The sequence below is a fragment of the Halyomorpha halys genome, unplaced genomic scaffold, assembly GCF_000696795.3.
Source record: "Halyomorpha halys isolate HHAL.00 unplaced genomic scaffold, Hhal_1.1 Scaffold1593.1, whole genome shotgun sequence".
Lineage (NCBI taxonomy): Eukaryota > Metazoa > Arthropoda > Insecta > Hemiptera > Pentatomidae > Halyomorpha > Halyomorpha halys.
The window spans coordinates 83,446-93,643 of NW_027107078.1; positions in this window are offsets into that span (position 1 = coordinate 83,446).

Below are 10,198 nucleotides of genomic sequence, written 5' to 3' on the forward strand. Positions count from 1 at the left end.
TTTGACAGAATGACCTGGGTCCTTTGACAGAATGACCTGGGTCCTTTGACAGAATGAGCCTGCAAAACAGATTTAAATTTTTGATGTGTGGTGAGAATTTATATTTGAATAAGGTCCTTGGGGATGGACGATTTGGCCGAAACGTTATACTATTAATATAATAAAGAGTGTTGAGACTGAAAAAGGATACCATTTGATTTATTTAATAATTAAATTCTTTTCAAACAAATTATTCTGCTTTTGTCAAATTATATTTTAGTCTATCAACCTATAAACCATAATTAAATCAGAGAAAACACTGTGCACATTCAATTAACTGTTATCATATTGAGTTAAATTACCTATTTTTATGCAACTAACTCACTGTTTATTTATACTTTCAATTACAATCTTAACTACTCACTATATTAACAATACATTGTTTAAACCTACTTTTTGGCTAATTGGTTTGGCATATTTTTATTATATTTCCAACTTTATTTGGCATTACTTATTTATTCATTTTAGTGTTAAAAGATCATTGTATTTAACCATATATTATTTATCTTATATATAATCATTTGGATTATAAATTAATTCTGCTTAAATTTCACCATAATACTGGTTCAATTTTTTTATGCCTTATTCAAAATTATCCGTATAATTAATATTTTCTGATTTATAAATAGTTTCTAACATTTTTTTTTTCTAAGGTATTATAAAATATTATTTTTTTGGATTGTAAGGATGGGATACGAAAGGAATATTCGATGGTTTAGCGGATTCTCAAAAGTAAACTCCGTTAGTCCAAAGAGGCTTTCTTGTAGTCATGAAATCAATAGGAAACTTAGACCGTTTCTCCAATAACTGCTGTAACAGTCGGAATCGACCTGTAGTTTCCTCTCTTTTCAGTTTTGTACGAGAATTCCAAGTTAGTCGCTCGTTCAGATGATCCACGGTCAAATATTGACTCATCAATGATTTACATTAAAGGATTTTTTTTAATAGCTGGTATAACGGTGTAAATGAAGGGGTCCATTTACATCGTTGTACCAGAATTTAAAAAACAAAAATATATTAAAAAAAAAAGATCAGTCAAAACGACAATGAAACTAAAAATAAACGTTGTGATTGCAAGTTAAGATACATGGACTTCGAAGAAAATTTTGAAATCCGGTCATTTAAATGTTTTTTCAATGATGACGAAATAGTTGACCGTCGATGTATATGAGGAGAAGATGGTGGAGGATACGGTCAGTGAAGAATACAAATAAGTAAAAATTTATTTGCCGACATTTCGGCCAGAATTTCAGACCTTCATGAGAGTGACAAGTCCAGGTCTCAAGCATTAGTCTTGTGCTTCAGTTCTCAAGTGTCACTTGTGCATGAGATCTGCTCCTGTCACTCTCATGAAGGCCTGAAATTCTGGCCGAAACGTTGACGCTAATAAATAAGTTTTTGCTTCTTTATGTTCTTCCCTGACCGTACCCCCAATCATCCTTTCCTAAAATGTTTTTACGTAATCTATCTCAATCTTACAATCACAATATTAGGGTATTCATGGACATTAGTTTGATATGTTACAGTGTGTTAAATGGAGAAACATTTCTTTCTTTTGGCATGTTAAAACGATATAACATTTAACATGGTTGAGAGTCTGTTTATAGGTCTACTAAATGGAGAATGACGTCATGCAACAGATCAGCTGAGCTTTACGCCAGTTCGTCGTTTTGAAAGGTTAGTCGCTCGTAATTCCTGTTTTGTTTTGGACTTTTAAAACTCTGATAAAGTAATAGAATGACAACTAGGAGAGGAACAAGGATCAAGTGAGATGGAGGAAAGATGATGTGACGAAGCTGTTGGAGATTTTATAATCTCATATAAATTACAAGATTACAAAACAAGTTGCCAAGAAAATCCACCCGGATGTCCTCTGCGTTTAACATATAACATGGATTTCAAATTAGGCTGCTCACAATCCTATACTTATAACATTTAGCATTTTAAACTTCTAACATTTAACGCTACATCATGAATACCCCTAATACAATCACAATTCCGATCCAATGTGTAGGAGTCCTTTAATTTCCAGTTTAACGTTGCGTTCTATTTTACTATGTTTTTAACATGAATGTTAATTCTTCCACATTCTCATTGTTGTGATCCTCTGCCCTTAATAAATCGATTCTAGATCACTATGATTGATGAACAAGGAACCAGCCGACAAAATAGCTTTCCCTGATGGCCCAGCGATGAAAGCAGTAAATCTTAGCATTCCTCCGCGGCGAGTAGCATATCTGACTCGGCTGCTTGATGAATCGTAAATGAACGCCGAAATGGGTCACTACTCTCAGCTCCGGTACTGCCAGAGTTCCTTTTAACTTGTGTTTTTTTTATTACCTCACTTTTACTACCAAACGAAATTATACGTCTATTACTTACTTCGATTTTTTATTAACTACCTGCATTACAAAAAGAAAAAATGCTAAGTTTACTAAAATTTATTTTTATTTATTTATTTATTGACATTTACAACTGTATATAAAATACAACAAGCAATTTTGAAGTAAGATCATAATGATATAATACAGCATGTAGAGAAACTACCCTGTAGTAGAACTCCAAAATCACTAAAATGTGAATTCTAAAATCAATCTTCTTTTCGTTAAATAGTTCTTGAGATATAGTTTTTCATTAACTAAATATTTTTTTTCGAACACTTTCACATCAATATTGTATGGCATTATCATCGCAAATATCATGAAAACAGCTACTATATGGAATACAATAATTATAAACTACTTTATGGTGCATTGAACTAGCTTCATTTTCAGTGATGATAAACATCTGTGAGTCTAATAGTTCCTGAGATGATTTTTTCAAAAAAAAAAATCTTTTTTTTTAAAATAACGATGAATCATTATTTTGTGTTATTATTTTGTTAAAATTCATGGAAACTGCAAATTTCTGTGGGGTAGGTACTCACCTATATTTGGAAAGTAATAGATGGAATCATGGATACTTTGGATACCAGATCCAATTTACAATTACTTCCATTGATCAGATTGATGGTATGAAAAATTACACTCGACACAATTTTGAGCAAAGATTGACACACAGACATTTGTTCCTTATATTATAAAACGTAAAATGCGAGTGAAAATTTTCCTTAGTGAGGACATAATTTTGTTTTCATTTCCTCCATGAATCCAAAGCATTCCCACCTTTGGAGAGGAAAATAAAATTTATGTTCGAACATTAAAAGAATACTTAATTACTTTAAAATCTGGCAGACAGTCTTGATAGACTCAAAGGAACTGAACTTTTTTTTTTTCTTAGCCATAGGTAAGTGGGTCGATACCTGAGGGGTGATGGGACTGGGTTGATAGGATATCTTATGCTCCATTTGAAGAAGGGATATTTTGAAAATTGAGGAAAATGGGGTTTTATCTTTTGGTAAAGAGACTCTCCAATTTCCTTGTGTTAGTAACTAATTCAGCCTCATTTCCCTATGTGCCTTATATACGCATTGTAGTCAGCGGTATTGACAGGCATTCTAGAAGAATAATTATTAATATTTACAAATATTATACAATTAGTCTCTATCTTCTTTAATAAATCATATTACAATTCCAACATATTTACTGATCCGGATATTCTTAATTTTAATATCACAGCCTCACATTTATAACTATTAAGCCCATGTAAATTTAACACAGTAAAACTAAACCTGTATTCATCACTATTATATTCAATTATAAATTATATTCCTAGCAATATCTGTATTTTACTATCATTAACTTATCACAATATAATAGTAATATTGCAGTCCTTGATGATGGCCGGATTGGTCGAAATGTAGGACTTCTAATATGTTTTAATAAAGAAAGTTGAGACTATTTGGGTAATTTTTGTTATTAATAAAACTACCAGTCTCAAATAAGATAATAAAAATATATATACAGAATCATTATTTTTAGCCACCAAAATATCTACAAATTACTTTTATTTATAAAATTTACACTAATTTAATATCTATATTGTTAAATAATTAAATATGCATCTATATATATTGATAATTAAATGATTAAATTTGCTCTTGAAACAGTTTAGGCTTGATGAACTTGTTGTTTATCTTCCATACTTAGCAGATCTGCAGGTTTATACCATCATAACCGGGACATTGCAGGATTCAATTATTAAGACCTCTTAACAGTTGCTGGGAAAACAAAAAAAACAATCACTTAGTTTTTAATATAATAAATATTAATTATTTGTTTGAGAGAGGTTAATGTTAATTATTACACAATTTTCTTTGATCTTTTTACTCTCAACTTTGTTTTTATACTCTCCAACATTTCAAGAAGACAACCTAATAATTGAATTGTCACTTTAATTAAAATATATTTTCCCAATGCTGGCTATTTGCCCAAGTCCACAATAAAATTATAAACTTTTAATACATCAATATTAGTTTTATTCTAAATGTTATCAACAAAAACCTATTTTCAAAAAATAATTCCAAAAACTGGTGATGAAATTAAGAAAAAATTACATAGTGTGTTGTAATCCAGTAATTCTGGACTAATTATGTAAATTGTTGTGTATTATAAATGAACCTAGCAGCTAAGGTACTAAACTTGCCCTCAATAAAAAGTGTTCATAAAGTTATATAATTAATTAAATGTATCTTATTATTATAGTTTACAGTAAAAAATTCAAATGATGATATGTTTTTAATTAGTGAGGGATTTAGTTCCACCATTTAAACTTTTTCAGTTCTGATCTAAAACAAAAAACATATGGACATTAATAAATATAGAATTAATGGTATACGGTCAGAAGGAATATGAAGGATCTCATTAATTACTTTGACTAAATATTTATTCATTATTATCTTTCAAAGTGATTAAGCATAATTTATAATAATATTTAAAGTGAATGATTAATTTCAGGGAGTATTAATAAACAACAATATTTTAAACTAGAAAAGTTAAGAGTAGGCTCCCCTGCTCCCACTGTTTTTTTTTTTTAAATATAACGGTTTTTAAATCTTACTTGTCTGAGCGTTTTTCTGCATCCAAGGGTCTTAAGCAGGGATGCAGTATGTCCCCAACCCTGTTTAAAATTTATTTACAACAGGCAGTAAAGGTGTGGAGCACGCAATGGGAAGGAAAAAGCATTGCCATCAACGGACATATGCTGTTCTCCCTTTTCTTCGCCGACGACCAAACAGTGGCCACATATAGCAGAGATGGCCTGTAAGAAGCGCTGAAGGCCCTGAAAAAAGAATAAAGCCAGTGATTTCTACAAATAAATTTTGAAAAGACCGAATACCTGCCAGTAAACTGTAAAGAGGCCGCAAACCTTCAGATTAATGGAAGTATGTAAGAAGGTATTCCTTCAAATACCTGGGGTTCATAATATATGGGAACGGTGAGTTGGAACCAGAGTTTAGGCTCTCCGTCTAGCAAGAAGGTTGACCAGAATGTTGCACCCAGTCTCCCGGAATACGGTCATCTCAGTGGACACAAAAGGCAAATTTTTAGAAGAATTGTTGACCGCTCACTTAACTACGCCACAGAAACATGGACACTTAACCCATGACTCTACTCCAAACTACAAGCAGTAGAGATGAATTTCTGGAGGAGATGCCTAAGGATTACCTGCCTGGATAGAGTCAGGAATGAGGATATTAGAAGCAGGCTGCAATGATATGGGGTAGGGGTCAATGGATGCCAGAACGTAGGTGGCCGAAGAGACTTTTGCAATACGAACAACCAGGAAGACCCCGAATCCAGTGAAAGGACTGCGAGGAGGAGGATATGGCCGGCAGGGGACTTGAGAAGGAAGACTGATGGGACAGAGAGAAGTGGAGGGATGGTCTGACTTAGCCAGGCGACCCATGAGGGAAAAAACCTGCAAAAGAGATGCCTGAAAATTCTAATTTTTCCAATTGAAATGAAATAACCATACAAATAAAATAAAAGAATCTCTATAGAATAAAATCTGGGTCCCTAATGATATTTAGAAATCAGATTCTACTATTCATAAAAATCAGCCATTATGATTTATGATGAAGCATTATTTCCAACTGAGAAAAAGCTTAGCTGTGTATTTAAGAAACTAATAAAAAATGTATAAAAATGGGTATACACATAAAAATGGGGGTACACATTTATTAAATTATCTATGATTAAACTATAAAAATGTTCATTATTATTTTTCATAGATAATTTTTTTAATTTAAATTTATTATTTGTTAAACTATCTACATAAAAAAAAGTAAAAGCCTTTTTTTTTTATAAAGAAATAAATCCATTATTAATTTTTAAAATACACTAATTATCTAAAAATGGATATTTATAGTTTTGAACTGTGAAATTAGTATATTTTTATGTCGATGATTTGCTTAACTATTGGCACATCTGAAAAAAAATTTTTTATAGCTGAATATGGAATTATATAAATGAGGAAATGGTTTGGGGTGTGATCAGTGAAGTTTGATGATGTCTTCTAATAATATTTATACTACATATTTTCTTTCAAAACACTATTTATGTATCTATATTGTTGGTTATTTTCTAATTATTCTCTAATTCCTTTATTCATTATTGTTGTAGGAGGTTAGTCTGGGTGGCAGTCAATAAAGGTATCAAAATAGTAAAAGAGAACTACTTATTGTAAACCAGCGTTAGACCCAGCTTTGATGGGCTTCATCAGGGCTGTAAGAATGAAGTTCTGCTACCAACTGACATTCACACTGCAGAGGAGAATAGTAGTGTTTGTATTTTGGTGGCCCTGTGTTTGTTAATTCACATTGGAAGAAGATAGTTGACCATATGAAGTAGATTGTAGAAAGATAGTCTGGTTGGCGGTCAATAAATATATCGAAATAGTAGAAGAAAACTATATATTGTTAACCAATGTTTCGTCTCACTTTTCAGGGTTTTGTCAACAACTATTTATCATATTTGTTTCTGTCCGACAGGCCTGACGAAGCCCTGAAAAGTGGGGCGAAACGTTGGATTACTATAAATAGTTCTCTTTTACTATTTTGATACCTTTATTGACCACCACCTGGACTATCAGCCTCCAATCTACTTCATATGGTCAACTATTTTATCTCAATGTTTATTCATCATGGTTGTTTTTGTTTTAGTGGTTATTTTTGATTATTCTAACAGTTTTGAGATAGTCAATACAGGGACCACAGTAGAGAAACAAACTCCTGTCGACAGTCTAACTTAGAACTTTGAAACACATCTATTTCAAAATAAAACCAAAACATTTTTTTTGTCCGATGTACCATTGTTCAAGCAAGCAGCTATACATATAGCTGCTTGCTTGAATATAGTATATAGTAGTATACATACATATTTTTTTAATTATGACTGTAATTACTTTGTATAAAACTTTGTTAGAATGTATATTATCATTCGAATAAATAAATACCTTTTTGATTTGAATAACAAAAGTGAAAAGAGAAGTTATACTTTCTTTTATTTTTATTCATTAAATCATTTTATTTTATTAATACTATGTTTTTTTTGTGTGTTTTTTTTTAAACTTATTTATCCATTCAAGTGTTTCCTGTAACCGGTTTTTTTTTTATTATATTTTCCTTTTAATCTATATGTTATTCTTATTCTCGTAAAATGTATCTAGTTGTTTGTTCTTGATAGACTGATCTACTGCTGTGACTATGAATGATGGTCTGATCTCACATTACCGTCTTATATTGAATTTTTTTAGCGGGTCACTGAAGAGGATCTAGGAGGGTGAATTCCGGAGCGAATTTGTTGATCGGGTGAATTGAATAATTGAGCAGAAATGAGAGGGAAAAATGGGAGTGAGTGAAACATTTGTATTGGTTGTACAGACCGAAATGGATTGTAAAAGGAAACTGTAGGTGTGAAAAAAAATTGTTTATTATATCCTATTATTGTATATCTTTTTTTTATGATTATACCATGTATGTGTAATGTAAATATGTCCGATTACGGATTGATAAGTATGCTGTGTGAGATAGCAACCTAATGTATTTAGGCAGCATAGATGAATAAATAAAGTATTTCTCTCTCTATTAATTATGATTTATGTATTATCTTTGAGGGGAGGAAAGAGGCTGTTAATGTAAAATTATAATAATATAAAACAAGTATATATCCTTCTTAATTACTATACAAAACACATCTTTCTATCAAGCAATTCTTTCCTATTTAGCTCATTGACTTTGGAAACAAACATATTGAGTTAGAAAGAAGGATTAATTCTAATATGTCATTTCAAACTGTTCAAAATTGATTACATGAATGTTACTTATTTCAGAAAAGTAATGGGATACATCCATCCTTAACCAAAGAGTAGAGTTGAAGCAGTTTTATGACAAAAAAAATTCAACAGACAGTTCAATAGTAAAAAATTAAAAAGTGTGGATGTTTCATAAATTAAAAAAAATATGTATTTTTTGATTATTTATATTAAAATATCTTCAAAAAAGTAATTAAATACATGTCATTTTTCAATATTTCATCAATACAAAAACTTTTTTTTGTTGTTTAAATTAAAATTTATATAAATAAAAAACATATATTTTTTTGAATAAGGTGTATATAGATGACCGTAGATTACTGTCATTACTGTAGATTAGAAGATCTGAAAATCAGGTCGAAACATCGGCATAAATAAATATTTTTTTGTTTATTTATGTTGTTCCTTTGCTGACCGCACCCCCCGACCATCTTCTCCAATCAATATATATTTTTTAATTGGAGAAGATGGTCGGGTGTATGATCAGCAAAAAGAACATAAATAAACAAAAAATTATTTATTTATGCCAGGGCATAAATTGGAAAATGCACCCCCCGACCATCTTTTCCAATTATTAATCTACGGTCAACTATCTACACCTCATTTTAAATTTTTATTAGAAAAAGATAGTTGACCATATGAAGTAGATTTTAGGAAGATAGTCCAGGTGGTGGTCAATAAAGGTATTAAAATAGCAGAAAAAAACTATTTATTGTTAACCAACATTTCGCCCCACTTTGCAGGGCTTCATCGACAACTAGTTGTCATCTTTATCTCAATATGACAGCCCTGACAAAGCCCTGCACAGCAGGGCGAAACGTTGGTTCACAATAAATAGTTTTCTTCTACTATTTTGATACCTTTATTGACTGCTACCCGCACCATCTTCCAACAAAATACAATTATATGTCTACTTTTTATATTATATCATATGTTAAACTTAATGTATTCATTACTAAACTTATTCATTTATTTACATGGAAATGAATTATGTAAAAAAAAAAAAAATAATAAAAAATAAAACAAATTAGTTCAGAAAACCATAGTGGCAAATTAATGTTGCTATGGTTCCCTCAGATCCCCCCATCACACTTAAATAAAGAGTGATATAAAAGCAGACTATTTTTAAGACTGCCTATAGATAACTTATAAGAACAACACTTTAAGAGTATATGTTTTATTCATTAAACAATGTATTTCTTTAATTATTTATACTAAAAACCTAATGAAATAAAATTCATTCATATAAAACTATAAATAAAATAAGCTTTTTAGAAATTAGAAACAGCTACACAATATATCACATTTTATTTATTCTAATTCTAATTCTGAACTGTGGTGATTTTAATGCAACTCTACACTGTTTCCAAACTATGGCAAATGCACGCATGCACAAGATTTTGGATGGGTTATTTGGATTGGATGGTACAAATTGGCCTGAATTTGTGTACGACCCATTGAGTGTCGGTTTTTGGTCAAAAATCAAAGGGCGCTTGTGCTGTGCACACGTTTGCATTGTTTTAGGATTGTCAACTAACAAATGTTTGTGCTCTATGAGTTTTAATTAATTAAAGAATTTCCCCAACTTTTGGATTCAATTATTGACTCTTGTTTTTGGTTGTATATATTAAAATTCTATCGATTCGGTGTAAATACATTGTTTAAAATCTTGTTAACCCTCCGGAAGTAAGGTGAATGTCAGACGCAGAAAAGGTAAGGCTGGGTCGGATCTGACCCAGGATACTTTAAAATGTTTTATGAAATATTTAGGGTTAAATTAAACACACACAATATCAGAAAAGAACAAATCATATATTTTTAAGTAATATAAGACCAAATAGAATTATAAAAAGTATAAATAGAAAGTATAAAATGTACATTATTAATTGTTTAAACACGAACTGCA